General features: G+C 34.2%; 1 long non-coding RNA gene across 1 annotated transcript; it reads right to left on the bottom strand.

The window, feature by feature from the left end:
- Positions 1 to 324: 324 nt before the first annotated feature.
- LOC120884449 (uncharacterized) lies at positions 325 to 14072 on the bottom strand. The gene is made up of 3 exons (XR_013433846.1): positions 13934 to 14072; positions 12812 to 12970; positions 325 to 418 (listed from the first exon to the last, which is right to left on the bottom strand). It is a non-coding gene; the product is annotated as an uncharacterized LOC120884449 (long non-coding RNA).
- Between the last annotated feature and the right edge of the window lie 2331 nt (positions 14073 to 16403).

The following is a 16403-nucleotide window of genomic DNA, read 5'->3' as shown; positions in this document are numbered from 1 at the left end:
CCTGAAAGTTGGAGAACTAATGAAAATAGCTAATTAAAATGTTTAAAGAACATGAAAATAAAATGCCTTCCCAAGAACTAATTCTATTTTGAGGATTACAAATTTGCTTATAAAATAGTTGTAAAATATAAAGACCACCACATAATAATTCTTAATGTGTTTATACTATCCAACGCCCAAAACAACAATAATGCTGCTCTCTAAAATAAATGTAAAAAGCTCACATAGTTGAAATGAACAAACACACTTCTGATTAAAAATGAAGTTACTTTACTTCACTGGAAGGAAGTAAAATGAAACAAGCAAACAAAAGAGCCATCCTACCTAGTCTTGGAGGAAAAGAGGTTAAAGGGGCCATGATAAGTTCCACATAGGTTAAATTCACCAGGAAATATTCTTCTAGTTCAGGTGTATCATCCTACAAAAATTACATCCATTACATTCCTTTAATTATGCTTTCAAAAGAATTACAAATCAAAAGCTATTTTTAAGTTGTCTTACAAATATATATGCATCAAAGTATACAGAAAGTATCAAAATGAAATTGCAGCAGAAAATGTCAAAATTGGAAAAAAATAAAAGTATTAAACTTATACCTAGCTGTATAGGTTGAACAGTATGAAACCACTTAATAATATATTTTCAGCCTAGACCTACATAATACACAAACCAATTATATAAATATATAAACCTGGTTATTTTAAATGTAACATGAACAAAACATTTTAAATTTCATAATATCCAATGTTTAGAATGAGGGATAGAATGATATCATTATAATACACACACACACACACACACACACACACACACACACATTACATATATGCTTTGCAATGAAAGAGATCTTCAAAATTCTATAATTTTAGGTAAGTTGCTTAAATATTAAGGCTCCAATTCTATCATATTTATAATGGAAGAAATAATAGCTACTTTGGGGTGAGATTGTAATAATAATTTAAAATAGTGTTTGTGGAGTACATAATCTACAGACAATACTTTTTAAGTGATAGTTATTATTATTAATCATTAGACCACATAATACCAATGAAAAACAAGGCTGGTGCCCAAAAAGTAAAGATAAGCAAAATCCATGTCAGGAGGATCCAGCCAACCACTAACAGTTAAACACTGTGTAACTATTGCTTTTGTTTATCAAACCTGCAGTGTTTAAATCTAGTGCTACTCAAAGAGCAGAAAATGTTGTAAAGAGCTAGAGAGAAAGAAAAGTGAAACTGAAAACCCAGGTTTAAAAATTTAGACTATAGGGGGAAGAAAAGAATGGCTATATATTTTCTGTTTTTAAAACTGACATAACTAAGTTATAATCCACTTACTTAAATTCAGTTACATTAACAGATGAGACATTTGAAAGATGACTTGCCTGTGATTTTTGTCAAATCCTGTGTTACCTGTTACATACTGATATAATATTACCTTTTATTTTATAGATTTGGAATTCTCATAATGCTACCTTAGCTCATAGTGCCACAGAAATCAATAAAAGCTACTCACTTCAGATGGCTTATCCTACTTTTAAATTAATAAAAATAAAAGACCCTGAGAGAATAGAAGCTCTTAAAAATGAATATTCAAAATATGAAATCAATTCCTACTATTTATATTATGTTTGATTCAAGATAAAAAAGAAATGTTAACTTTCAGTTTATGAAGAGTTAAAACAAAACAGAACAACACTTACAACAAAAGCAAAATAGTAAATCCTAAAATGACCTGTAATATTTTAGGCATCTCCTATCCCTGTCTTTGGTCCATATCCCCTGCCATTACCCATTCTGCTCTAGCAACCTGGACTCTTTGCTCTTCATAGGGTACCTGCACCTGTTCCTTTTGCCTTAAATACTTTTTTCTAGATGTACTTATGTCTTATTTTCTTCAATTTTGGTTTCTGTTCAAATTTTATCTAAATAAAATGGTAACTTCTCCCTTCCATACCTCTAGACCCAGACTCCACTTTCTTCCTCTCTGTTGACCCCATTGAAACTATAAGGCACCCATACGGACTAATACATGTGCTTATTATTTGCTTTCTTTATTATAATTGAAACTCATGAGGGAAAGAAAAAAGTCATTTACTCATGGTTATATCCACATTATCTTGAAAAATGGTTGGCACATACTGGCACTAATTATGTATTTGCTGAAATGCTTGTTGGATAAATTTAATCTCAATTCTAGATCACTCCTTGGCTAATATTTACATTATTCCTCGGAATAATGAACCAATCTAATTAATCATGAAGGCAGAAAATAACTATCTGCAGACTTTAGCCTGGAATACGTTGCATAGGTTAGCTGTTTACAAATGTACCCTGAGACATATTTGCTTAGATTTTTGAGTATTAGTTTTCCCAATGACAATAAAATCAATATTTCTACATTTCAGGTTGTTTTGGAATTAAATGAGATGATATATGTAAAGATGCCTAATTTAGTGCCTTACAAATTATAGGAGCTTCATAAAATTAATTCATGCATCTACATTTCCAGTCAGAGATTGAATCAAGTACATTGAGACAAATACAATCTAGAAAATCTATACAAATATTAATAAAAATCTACCACTTTTTGGTAACTTTTTGGGTAAGAATGGAAAGAGAGAGAAAATAAAATTAAAAAAAAATGATGTTTATCTTAATCCAAAGATCTCATAATTTAGTTGGAAGAAGAATGCATAGTTTATACTAACTTAAACCAGTATAGAAAAATAGTACAGAATCAGAAAACATTAGTTTGGATTCTAACTTCAATAATTACTTGCTGGGTTATTCTTTTCCATATATTTTTTCCCTGACTTTATTTTATGAACCATAAAATGTAGCTGTCAATAATAATAATACAATCAGCAAAGTCGGGGATGTTAAATGAAGATGAATTGTTGGGAAATTTTGGGTAAATTGCAAAATTATCTATAAATAATATTAATATTTGTGAGAAATGTCAAGCATCTGTACTCTCCTGGCATTTCTTTCACTCTATGTCAATACTTATCTCACTTGATAACACTATTTGTATGAGTCCCCTTAGTGCAGTGGGAGTTCCATAAGAAGAAGCATTGTTTTATTCATTTTAGTTTTATGATGTCTGTTTAATAAATGTTGAAGGGAGAAAGAAAAGTAAAGAGAATGAATAAATGCTAATAATAGAGATATAGCATAATGTAGGGAATAATAAATGTCAGCTTGCTTGGAGGGATAGAAATAGAGAAGACCACTCAGGGGTGGCATATTCAACTTAAGTCTTGCAAGTTGAATTAGAGTTTGACAGGCAGAGGATAAAAAGAACATTATAGGTGCTGTAAAGGTTCTGCAACTGGACTCAAGGGATAGGGTTTTGGGGACTCATAAACTGATTATATAATTTTATGTGTTTATGCATTTGCTCTCAAGGTCACAGACCACAGTTTGCACTTTAGGCTCAAAGTTGTCAGTGCCACAATAAAAAGATAAGAAATACTGCAGATGAAGGAAGCCAGGTAAGGTTGTGTATGCTTATAGTTTCAGCTACTCTGGAGGATGAGGCAGGGGGATCAAAAGTCTAGGCCTGCCTGAGAAATTTCAGTGAGGACCCTGTCTAAAAAAATGAAAAGAAAAGACCACTTCAATTGAGAGAAGATGAGCAAATATGTCATAACATATTTAGGGAGCAAATAGAGTTGTATTGTCACTGAACAGTGCTCACTCTGCACTTTAAAATCTGGAAAATCAGAAATTAATATTTGCTTCAGAAAAATAAGAAATAGAACTTTTTTATTCTTCCAAACTAAATGCTTACTAGCTTTTACAAATGCAAAGGCTTTATCTGTTACTAAATACTATTTAAATATAGTCTTGAGGGAAGGAAGATCAAAATCTAGTCGTTCATTCAAAACTGTCCATTTTATCGATTCACAACTCTTTGAAGTCTTCTTGATTCTCTGGTTCTCACTTATTCTTTGTAGAATTTTAGCCTTTGATTGTTTCCAACTGAGCCCTGGCCTTGTTCCATATAGTAGAGAACAGCTGGTTGCCTATGGTAAACCCAGCAGTAAATGCCAAGCTAAAGACAGGATATAGAACACAGTGTTTGAAGAAAAAGTTAGATCTTCATTTGAACGATGTTGAAATTGTTCCTGCAGTTTAAGATGACACTGATTCCTAAGATGATTGCAATTCACAATGGCTTTGCTTTTTATTTGTTTTGTTTTTCTTAAAGCCAAACACCACTTATATTTCTCCCTTATATAATCTGTTCAATTATTAGCAATTATGAAATCCACCATACATCTTATAGGTATGCTATCTACCTTTCATGGGAAGGTCCCTCTGAACAGCAGTATGCTGAGTCATATGCTGTAGTCATTAGACTCCTTACATAAACTTGGACTTGGAAAAGGACACATTTCAGGAAAATCAGGATTTACATTTCCAGTAATGTTTTCATGGATTTGAATTTATAATTCATTTGTTTGCTAAATTAGGAGAGAAGCTTCACATGTAACCTCATACAAGTTTCATCTATAAAAACATGTCTTGTCTGGTGCCTCTCTGTTGAATGAATGAAGATACACCCCTGTATAGAGATTAAAAAAAAGAGAGAAATAAATAATACATGCAGTGATGATAACTCTGCACATTTTGACAGCAGTTTACAAAGTACTTTCACAGTATGACCTACTGGAAAGAAAAAATTGAATTTGGATTCAGAGAAATCTGTGTTTGCTTAGTGGATCTAGAGTTCACTACCAAAGTAATAAAATCAGTTTCTTTGTAATCGTCAGGGTTATTGCCTCATAAAGAGGATCATCTACCAACTAGATCATCTTTCAGAATTGATGGGAGGATTGATTAGAATTAAATGAGACAAGGAAAGGGAAGGCATTGGCAAACTCAGTGCCCTGCTGTGGTTGATCAGCATCACATCACATCCTTTCTTGAATGTTGCACAAAGGAATGTAATTTCTCACGTAATAAAGATGGAAGTAAAAAGGCTTTGTATTTTTATCCTATCATAAGTAAATATTAAATATGCAAATACAATTTTCATACACTTTATTAAAAGAGGTATTATGAGGAGAAAATAAGATGAAATTTTTGGTAGGATAGTTTACAGAGAAGATAAATTAGCTAACTGGGGAGAAAATGAAGATATGCTATAAGAGTTCAAAATTATTTAGAGGTTAAGACCTGGAATCACAGAAAAAGTAACCTTAACTTCATCTCTGAGTTTCTGAATTATCTTTTTTTTTAACTAGTGAAATCTAGATCCAATAATCAAGCACAGATTTCTCTAAATCCAAATATCACTTGATTTTCCTAGAAAAAACAAGAGTAAGAACTAGTGAGAAAGTAGATTACACTTTCAATCCACAAATATCTAAAAGTTTAGAAAAAGCTATCTAGTTGTCAAAATTTATGAGAGGCAAACTAGTATTCTAATTTACTGTTTAGGTATGCTTATTGTCTAAGTTTGAGTTAAATAATTTAAAATATAGATGTTAAGAAATGGGGAAGAATAAAGAAAAAGGGAATGTGGTTGATTTATAAAAGATGTAAGAGTTATATTGCTGGAAAAAAAACTTGTTCAAAATTTGGGAACAAGGCAAGAATGACTGCATGTCTTTTCACTGCCTAACAGGCCTTGTAGGAACTACTTAATTTTCTAGGTGTCTGTCCCTTTGATTGGGGAACATATTCTGGAAAGCAACATGCTAATTTATTATTTTTTAAGTAAGATAGAAATACAAATTATTTCTGTCCTAAAGCAAAGACAATTCCAAGGTATATGATTTTACTGCCTTATTGGAGTATAACTTAACAAAATGCTTTTAATATGATTTTTCCAGCTGAGTCTAAAAGTCTCTGTGCTTTAGATGCACTTTGAGTCATGCTATGGATTCTTCTATTTATGAATTAAACCACTGTGACTTATTCTGTTTTTGTATCTCACATTTTTAGCTTTTAAAAAAATTAACACTTTGGCATTTTATTAATTAACATGATCTGTATCTGTATGTTCTTTTCCCCAAATTTAAGAAAACAACAATAGGTAGATGTGGTGGTGCATGATTCTAATCTAACTACATAGAAACTGAGGCAGGAGAATTACAAAATCAACCCTAGCCTCAACAATGTATCAAGACCGTGTCTCAAAGGATTAAAAAAAAAGTCGGAGGAAGCAACTCAGTGGTAAAGTATCTCTGGGTTCAATCTCCAGTACCAAAACAAAACAAAAACAGATTGGACAATTCTCTGAGTTTTATAGAATTCAGTCTATATTTTGCATTTATACAATTATTTTTCTAACTTTTTTCACTCTGATCTTATCAACCTAATGATAAGCAGTAGCATTATTAACTAACTAAGTGAAGTAGGGAAGATAAAAGTTTGATGATATTACATTTTAAATGTCACAAAGGATATCTCCATTAGAAAAGATATTAGAGTTTTTGATAAGATGGTGCATAATAAAATCTAGTCTCCTTCCCCAAATCCCTACTCAGGAAATATTAAATATTTAAAAGGGGCTGTATACAAACTGATATAATAAAGGATTTTTTAATAAAGCAGAGAAACTTTTGAATTTAAAGAATGTTGTTTCTCAGTTAGTGCTAAGGGTATGGATAGCAAGAGGGATAAAAAGGGCAGAAAAGTGTCAGGAAAATCAGACAGGTAATAACTTTGGAGGGAAAAGAAAGGAAGAAATAGACATTGGTAATGGTTCAGGTTGGTAAATGTATTAAGGTTTTGCTGAGAAACAAAATGAATATGGTTTGTGTGTATGCGTGTAGAGTGAGACAGAGACAGAGACAAAGAGAGAGATTCAGAAAGGGAGAGAGGAAGAGAATGAGCAGGAAATAGATTTTTTTAAAAGAAATTGGCTCATGATTGTGGGGTTAGCAAGTCCAAACTCTGCAGGACAGAAAACAGGCTGGAGACGTCGGGAAAAATTTCATGATGTAGCTTGCATCTGAAGATATTCTGAAGGTGAATTCTTTCTTCAGGGACCTCAGGTTTTTTTTTCTTAAGAACTTCAGTGGAATGGATGAGGCCCGTCCATGTTATGGAGGGCAATCTGCTATATTCAAGGTTTGTAGATTTAAATGTCAGTGACCTAACCAAGTTGACACATGAAGTTATCCATCACTATGAGTTTAAGAAATCCATAAAGAAAACTACACATAAAAATTGTTCTTAGATTCTGGCTTCTGAATCAGCATGTAGGGAGCCTGAAAAGTCATTTCTCTAGTTCAACAATTTTCCTTGATACATTAAAGAACTGAGATTACAGAGCAAACAGCACCAATAGTGGAAGAGACCAACAGATGGATGCAGAGCTCAAAGCTTAGTAGAGCCAAAACCTAAAGCAGAATACCATAGGAACCTGGGCCTGGGCAGGAAAATGTAATACATAATTGCCCATTTGCTGTTGGCTCAGGGAGGACAAGATTAAGAGATAAAAGCACAGAAAATGGCCAGTCTTAAGAGGTCATCAAAATTTTGTGAGTTTTACCTCCAGAAGCCTTATCATGTAATCCAAGTCAGGACAGGAGAAAATATCTTTGTGTGCTTCTGTGAGTATGTAGCCATTTTTAAATACATCTGGAGTAATTTTCCTTAACAAGATCAAATCTTCAAAGAAACTATTTTACCAGAGCCAAACCTTCAGAGTTTTAATAGAGATTAAGTGGTCTGGGGAAAGGAAAATACCAAACCCCAGCCAGCCGCAGTCTTCCTGTGTCCCCTAGAAGGGTAAAAAATGAGGCAACTGAGAAGCACTTTGAAGGTCACAGTCTAGGACACAGGCTCACTAAAGATGAGGCCCTAGGAAGGACTGCAGAATGCTTTCTCTCCCCTTCACCCCTCAACCGACATCAAAACTACTCCTATATAAAATCAGGTGAATACAATTGGGAAAAGTATGCTCATAGGATATTAAAAAAAATTCTAGAGAAACCCCAAAGAAAAAGGACCAGAGGGAAGTTCAGCCTCTGATATCTACAAACACAACCTAATCCCTAGCAGGAACATCTCAAAGGAAAGGCCTATTTATCTCAGTTGTTTTTATTCAGTGCATTATGTTTGGCCTGCAAAGAAACAAAGCAAAATAAAAACAAGACTTACTAAAATAACAAAATCACAGTTTAAAGAGACAGAGCATGCATCTGAATAAGACTTCTACATGGCAGAGATGTTGGAATTATCACACTGGGATTTTTCCTTTAGCTTAATTGATATAAAAATGACAAGTGTTGCATATATTTAGGGTACAAAACTGAACGATTTGATATACCTAAACATTAAGAAATGTTTAGCACAATTGTATTAACACACCTATCACTTCATACCATTATATTTTTGTGCATTTGGTGATAAGATCTATATTCAGCCAAATTTAAGTATATAACACAATATTATTAGCTATAGTCACCATGCTGTACATTAAGATCTCTAGAACTCAGTCATGTTATGACTGAAATTTGCTATCATTGAACAGCATCTCACCATTTTTCTCATTCCACTATTCTACTTTTCTTTTCTATGAGTTTTTGAATTCTACACATAAGTGAAATCATATATTTGTCTTCCTATGTCTGACTTATTTTACTCAGTATAATTTCTTCAAGTTTCATATATCTTGTAAAAATGGCAGGATTTCTTTTTTTCTGGCTCAGTAATATTCAAGTGTGTGTATATGCATGTGTGTGTATTTATCCATCAATTAATCAGCAGACACATTTACTGATACTTGTTATGCCTTGATTTGTTTTTTTTTTTTTGACTAACAGCTGTGTTAGTCAGTTTTTTATTACTGTGACAAAATACCCAACAAGATCAACTTAAAGGAGGAAATGTCTACCTCACGGTTTCAGAGATTTCAGTTCACAGTTGACTGGCTTCAAGGCAGAAACATCTCGGCACAAGAATGTGGAGGAAACCTGTTCACCATATGGTGGCTGCAAACCAGAGAGAAAGACAGTGGTGGGGAGGGAGAGGGGCCAGAGACAAAATATATTCTTCTAGGATATGCTCACAGTGATCTCTTTCACAGACCTCCAACTAGGCCTCCCCTAGTGTTTCCACTACTTCCCAATAAATAATCCATTCAATCACATTTCCCTGAATGGATTAATCCACTATTTATATCATATGCCTCATGATTCAATTTATTCCCCAAAATCTCACTTTTGAACATTGCTGCAATTGAGACATAGAGTCAACATGGGAGCCTCTGAAGGACATTCTAGATATAAACCATAACAACTGCATACACTGGGAGTTTAAAACAACTATGATTAATATGAGGGTGCTAAAGGAAAAAGTGGGAAATATGCAAGAACAAATACATGCTAGGAACACAAGGATGGAAGTGCTAAGAAAGAAGCGAAAGGAAAAGCTAGAAAACAAAACCTAGTAATAGATGCCTTTGATGGACTCATCAATAGACTGGATACAAGAGAGGGAAGAATCATGAGACTAAAGCAGTGTCAATAAAATTGTAAATAATCATAATTGAGGAAATATAAAAGTAGAATATATATTTCACATCAACTGAATAAAATCCAATATATGAAGAATAAAACAAAAAAAGTAAATAAGGGTTATAAAAATATAAAAAAATATAGTACAAATGAGTGCTAATTACATATATATTACTTAAGTTTACAATGAACATATTATCAGATAGACAAACTTTTATTAAATTATTCAGAAATCCTAACTAAAAGAAACTTAAAATATATATGGAAAGTTTAAAAAAATCAATGTTAAAAATACAAGTAATTGAATCTTGAATAATTGAATTTTAAAATGTAGAAAAGATAGTGTCTTAAATAAATGGTACTGGCATAATGGAATGGCCATAATGCAGAAGACTGCATTTGAACTTTTCTTTTCACACTATATAAGTCAACTCAAAGGGATCAAAAACTTTAACCTAAGATGGACGTCAAACTCTGAAACAAATAGGGGAGAACTCTTCAAAATATTGGAACAGGTTATCATTTCCTGGAAAAGCACAGGAAACCAAAGCAGAACTAGACAACTGGGATTGATTTAGACTTAAAGCTTCTGTACATCAAAGGAAACAACCAAAAGAGTGGAGAAATAGCCTATAGAATGGGAGAAACATATTTGCCAACAATTCATCTGACAGACGGTTAAGTTCCAGAATATATAAAGAACTTAAAAAACTCATCAAGACAAAACAAAAGACAATTAAAAATGGATGCGGAGGAAAGGGAGCTTTTATTCACTGTTGGTTGAAATGTAACTTGGTACAGCCACTATGGAAAACAGTATGGAGATTCCACAAAAATACTAAAATAGAAGTACCATATGATCTAGTTATCCCACTTCCGGGTATATATCCAAAGAAAATACAGCCAGCATACAAAAGAGGTACCTTTATGCCTACATTTTTTGCAGCATTATTTAAACAAGCTAAGGTTTGTAATCAGCCTAGTGCCCATCAACATATGAATGTATAAAGAAATATGGTAAATATTCATGTTGGAATATTATTATTCAGCCATAATGAATTATTGAATTCTGTCATTTGCAGCACAGTGGATGAAACTGGAGGACATCATATAAGGAAAAGAAGCCAGACATGGAAAGACATTTTCTCTCTCTTATGTGGAAACGAACCACAACAAACAAACAAACATAGACCTGAAAGGGGAATAGTGGTTAATAGGGATTAGGATGGGTGTTGAGGTGGGGGTAAGGGTGGAGAAAATGCATGTGAATATGAGTAATGTGTATACATTATGGAAATGTCACAGTAAATTCTATTACTATGTACAATTAATGCCTATTAATAAAAATAGATACGAAAAGAAATGATACAATAAATAAAATCATTTGTACTTTTGATAGCAGTTAAAATTTAATAAAGGTATACAGTAATTTTTCAAAATGCAATGTAAATTTACTAAAACTTATAGTAATCCTGAAAAAAAAGTATTTCTTACCCTATTAGATGTGACTACCTATCTCAAAGTGACTGTAATGAAACCAACAGGGTCCTGGAAGAGAGACTGACAAATATTCTGTTCAGATATAATGAAAAGCTAGAGATAGGTGGAACCTCTCAACAGTATAAAGAAGAAGAAATTGTTTAAGAGATAATGTTAGAGATAAAATGCCAAAAGTAATTTAAAAATATATATAGGATAGTATCCTTGTGACCTTAAGATGGGAGAGGAAAATGTCTTAAAAATCACAAAAGTACAAACCATAAGGCAAAGAATACATCCAAAATAAGAATGTTTTCCCATTATAGGATGACAGGAACAAAGTTACAAATCTGGGAGAACAGATTTCACCATGTAAAGCACTTGTGAAATAAGAATCTAGAATATTTAAGGAAATTCATATAAAGAAGAAAATGGTGGAAAATTCCATAAAAATAGGTAAACTGTAAAAAGGGCCTTCAGTGGTTTTTCTCTTCCACTAGTACTCTAAGAATTGCAAGTTGAAGTACTAATGAAGCACCATTTTATACCCATCCCATCAAGAGGGACAAAGAGAGAGTTTGCATATTTGCAAAGACAGGCATATCACTTATTATTCAATCTGATAAACCACAAAGAGAGTGATATTAAATGACATACTATTATATATAGGGTTTTGATCTAACGCAACTGCAGGCAATGATTAATCAGTCAATAAGAAGCTACAGTTGGTTTCTGCCTCTATGTGGACATGAAGAGAAGGCAGTCAGGAAGGGAAGATGGATTTCTATGTAAAGGAGTGCAAGAATTAATTGAAACCTCAGGAATGGAACAAACTGGAAAATGTTTTGATCTCATATGGCCCCCAAACCTCTGACTTTGATGCTGCTGAGAATGCACCTGACTCAGGAATCAAGGGGCTAAAGAAGGACATCTGGGAGCTGGAGGAACTGTGGACCAGTTGTTTCCCCCACAGCCCCCACAGAGACAGATTGCAATCCACAGCAGTGTGGGAGAGATGCAGCAGTGTCTGGTTCCATTTCCCTGACCTTGGGAGCATCAGATAGTATGGCTTCTGTGGTTCTTGTGCTTCTCCCAAATCATGCAAATAGTCTTTTGTGACCTACATCAAGCCAGAACAGTGCAGGAAGAAATTCTGGGAAATACAATTCTACCTTAGCTAAGATGATCCAATATATCTCCCCACAGGCCACTCCTTGCCTACTTGGCATTCATATGCATCTCTTTTAAATGTAGTTATTTTAATTCCTAAATAATGACAACAGAAAATTCATGCCCTTGCCAAATAAAATGCAATTATCCTTCTTACACCTAAAATATGCAACCCTCCCCTTAACAGAGGTCACACTCTCCCTTACCTGTCTTCCGGTGATATTCATTTGTCTTTAAGCTGAGTCACATTCCCCTTTAATAACTTATAATTTAAATAACAAGATATAATGTTAACTATCATTAACATATTTCAAATAGAGAAGGAAAAAAGCATACTGGTTGTCTCTTCAGTCAGTCATATGGACATAACTGGTATTTATTTTACCTGTGCTATCTACTATTTTCCTTTAGTAAGCAACTTGGCTAGTTTTAGTTCCTTGCTTGATGGAATAACAAAACCTTCATTCTTGGAGATTATGAGTCATTAATAGTTCCTCTTACATTAGGTTTGTTGCAGTTTACCATTGACTTTAATCACAAGGTCATGTGAGTAATGAAAGTGATTCAGGGGATCTCCTGCATTCCAGATAATGCTCATTATTATCCTCATTTTTAGCAACCCCGTCTCCCTAGGTATTCTGGATCAATTACCCCAGAAGGACATTTAAGGTGTCCATTTACCTGACACCAAAACTGAGTATTCAGAAGGCCATTCCAATGTTCTTTTATACCAGAAGCTTCAGATGATGGGGAATGTGAAAAGATCAGAAAACTCCATGACTTTGAGTTCCTCATCTCACTTTACCTGGTAGCTGTTGGTTGTTTTGGGTTGAATCAATGCTGTGTGGGAAAAAACAAACAAACAAACAAAAGACAAAATAACAGTAAAAAAGGCATTCCATAAATTTATGTCTAATAGTTTGGGCAGAAACATTATGGGAACAAAAGGCAAATACATATCCAGAGTGAGTATCTCTTCCAGTAAGGTCAAAAGCTTTCACATTTCTTGACAGAACTGGTCCTACATAATCAATCTGATGGCAGGTGAGTGACTGATTTCCCAAGAACTGGTGCCTTAGTAGGGAATTATACTTGGATTTTGTTGTCAGCATATTGAACACATCACAGCAGCTGAAGATAATCAGCCTAGATATGGAAGTCTGTGTTGCAAAATCCCCATCTTTGTCAACAAATCACTGTACCTTGAGTGTCAGGTAAGGACAGATTAGATGGAAACTCACTGACAGATGTCCACAGAATGGGCGATTCCATTCACCTTATTAGTTTTTGCTTAAATTTATTTTTAATGATCATTTACAATGGCATAAATATCTTCAAACTCTGTGACCATCTGCATACATCTTTCTACAATCTTTTTACCAATTTCCCCATGTATATATTCCATGTTTCTGACAATTAGCCAAATCATTAGCCACTGCCAACCACTCTAACTGAAAGGGTAAAGTTTCTAAGCTGGAAAGCTTGAATGTAAAAGATTAGGTATTATTAAGTTCCTCTGTTACACCCAGAACCTGAAATTCCTGAGATAGTTAAAACAACGCCCTACTGGCCATTTAGCCTAGGGCCCTGTTCAGTTCGTCACAGGGCCTGAACCAATCAGTTTGAATGTGTAACCCGCTTACGAATGACCAATCACCCCCCCCCCCCCCCCCCCGCGCGCGCGAATGTGCCAATCATGTCTCAGAGTTGTTGTTCAATTTCCCCCGCGCCTCATGATGATTTGTTCTGATGTATGCAAAGCCCACGGCCCCCTCCAAAAAGTGTACTTAAGCTCTGCTTGACCTTTGCTCTGGGCTCTGGGCTGCTCTCCCTCCTTGAGTGAGCACAGAGTCCCAGCGCACTGGAATGGATCCCCAATAAATATCCCCTTTTGCCAATTGCATGGAGTCAGTCTCTTGGGTGGTCTCTCCCTCCGACGTTTCGCCAGACCCTTATATAACATCTAGGCAAAATACAAAAGCAAGTTCATTGTTCAATATTATGTCTATAATTTCAAGTTTGATCTATCAAATCAAGTTAGAGTGATCAAAATACCCCCCAAAATAATTTTAAGGATATTGAAAAACTTATTCTGAAGATGAAAGACTCATAACAGACAAATTAATACTAGAGAAAAACAAAGTCAGACAACTAATATTACCTGATTTAAAGACACAATTACAAATCCACATTAATCAAAACACCATGGCATTGGTGAAAGAATAAGCAAATAATCTTTTTTAATAAGTGATGATAAAACAAATGGGTATTCACATACACACACACAAACACAAAAATGAAAAGTAAATCTTGGACCTGACATAATATTTCACAAAAACATTAATTCAAAGTGGTTCACAGTACTAAATATAAAATTAAAAAACTTCTGAAAGATAACATACAAGAAAGTCTAGGTAACCTTGAATTTGCTGATATTTTTAGATATAACACCAAAAAGCACAATCCATAAAAAATTGATAAATTGGATTTTAGTAAATTTAAACAACTTCTGGTATAGCTGTTGCCTAGCATGTGTGAAGTTCTGAATTCAATAATAAGCACTGCAAAACAAAACAAGAAGATTTTGATTTTACAAAAGACATAAAGAGAAACCAAAGCCTAGGAGAAAATCTTTGGAAAAACAGATATCTGATAAAGAATGAGTCCACAAACGCAAAAATAACTCTTAAAACACAATGTTAAGGACAAAAAGGCAAAGTATCTGTACAGACATCTCAACAAAAAAGATATCCATACAGCAAAGCATTAAGTATATGAAAAGGTGCTCAATATAATAAGACATTAAGACATTACACATTAGAAACAATGACTAATACTCACCCTTTAAAATGTCTAAAATCCAAAACACTGGCAACAAGTTCTAAGAAGATATGGAGAAAGAGGATTTCTCATTCATTACTAGTGGAAAAGCAGAATTGTTATAACCGCTTTGAAAGACAGTTTGGCAGTTTCTCTGTGTTTGTGGTGCTGAGGATAGAACCCAAGTCCTCATGCATGCCAGGCAAGTGATCTATCATTGAGCTATATCCCTAGCCCAGGGAAGTTTTTTATAAGCCAAACACAGTTTAACCATATGATCCAGTAATTTTCTTCCTAGGTATTTATTCAAATGTGTTGAAAACTACACAAAAACCTACAGATAAATGTTTTAAATCACTGTATTCATAATCTCCTAAAACTGGAAGAAACTAAGATGTTTATAAAAAGCAAATGAATAAACAAACTGGTATTTCGATGCAATGAAATATTACTCAATGATAAAAATGTGAGTTGTAAAACCATAAAAAGACAAAAAGGAGTGTTAAATGCATATTGAGGAGTCCAGCTCTAGGACAAAATGATATGTGTTCTCTTTCGGCCTTGACCTGTATAACCTGCTACAAAGGCTATACTTGGCCAACCTCTTGCTATACTTGAACAAAGTTTGGGAAAGCTTTGTTCTACACACCAGACTTGGTTCAAAATCAAAAAGGATTAGCTATGGGATCAAACCCTTCACCTCTTACCTGCTCTGATACATATCTTCATTCCTAGCCCAAATGCCTTTGCCATGACCACCTTATTGGTGATGCTTGAAAATATTTCTCCATTCTCACTCAGTAGCATCCAGTACTTTCCCACTCCTAATCTGTTCCTTCTCCCAACTCTCCCCACCAGGTCCATAAAACAGCAAGAGCCTTTTCCTTAGGATAGCCTTGGCACTGAGGTGATTCTCCTATCTGCACTTATAAATTTGACCTTCACCCAGCACCATTCCATAGGGTAAAATGTCACATTGAGAGAACTGGTACCTTTTTCTGTTTAACCTCTTGCTTATACATTGCAGTCAGAAATGAAGGCTTACCAGTTACTATAATTTTGGCTTGTTGTCTTAATGGACCACATCAGCATCTGGCAGTTCAGTTCTTTCCAACTCAGCTCTTGACATATTGTTTAGCAGAAGAAGCCAATCTGGAAAGGCTAGCATATAGTCCCACCAACTGTGTGATATCTTGGAAAGGAATAACTAGAGATAGTAAAATTTCAGTGATTGCCAAGGGTTCAAGGCAAGCAGGTGCATAGGTGGAACTTAGGGGATTTTTAAGGCAATAAAATTATTCTGCAAAATACTATTATGATGAATACAGAATATTATACATTTGTCCAAACCACAGAAGTATGTAACACAAAGAGTTAACCCTAATGTAGACTATGGAATTTGGTGAATAATAATGTATCAGTACTAGTTTACCTGTTGTAACAAATGTAGTGA

The sequence above is a fragment of the Ictidomys tridecemlineatus genome, unplaced genomic scaffold (genome assembly GCF_052094955.1).
Source record: "Ictidomys tridecemlineatus isolate mIctTri1 unplaced genomic scaffold, mIctTri1.hap1 Scaffold_70, whole genome shotgun sequence".
NCBI classification, from domain to species: Eukaryota; Metazoa; Chordata; class Mammalia; order Rodentia; family Sciuridae; genus Ictidomys; species Ictidomys tridecemlineatus.
The sequence above is the reverse complement of the archived record's forward strand: the minus strand, read 5'-3'. Positions and strand labels throughout refer to the sequence as shown.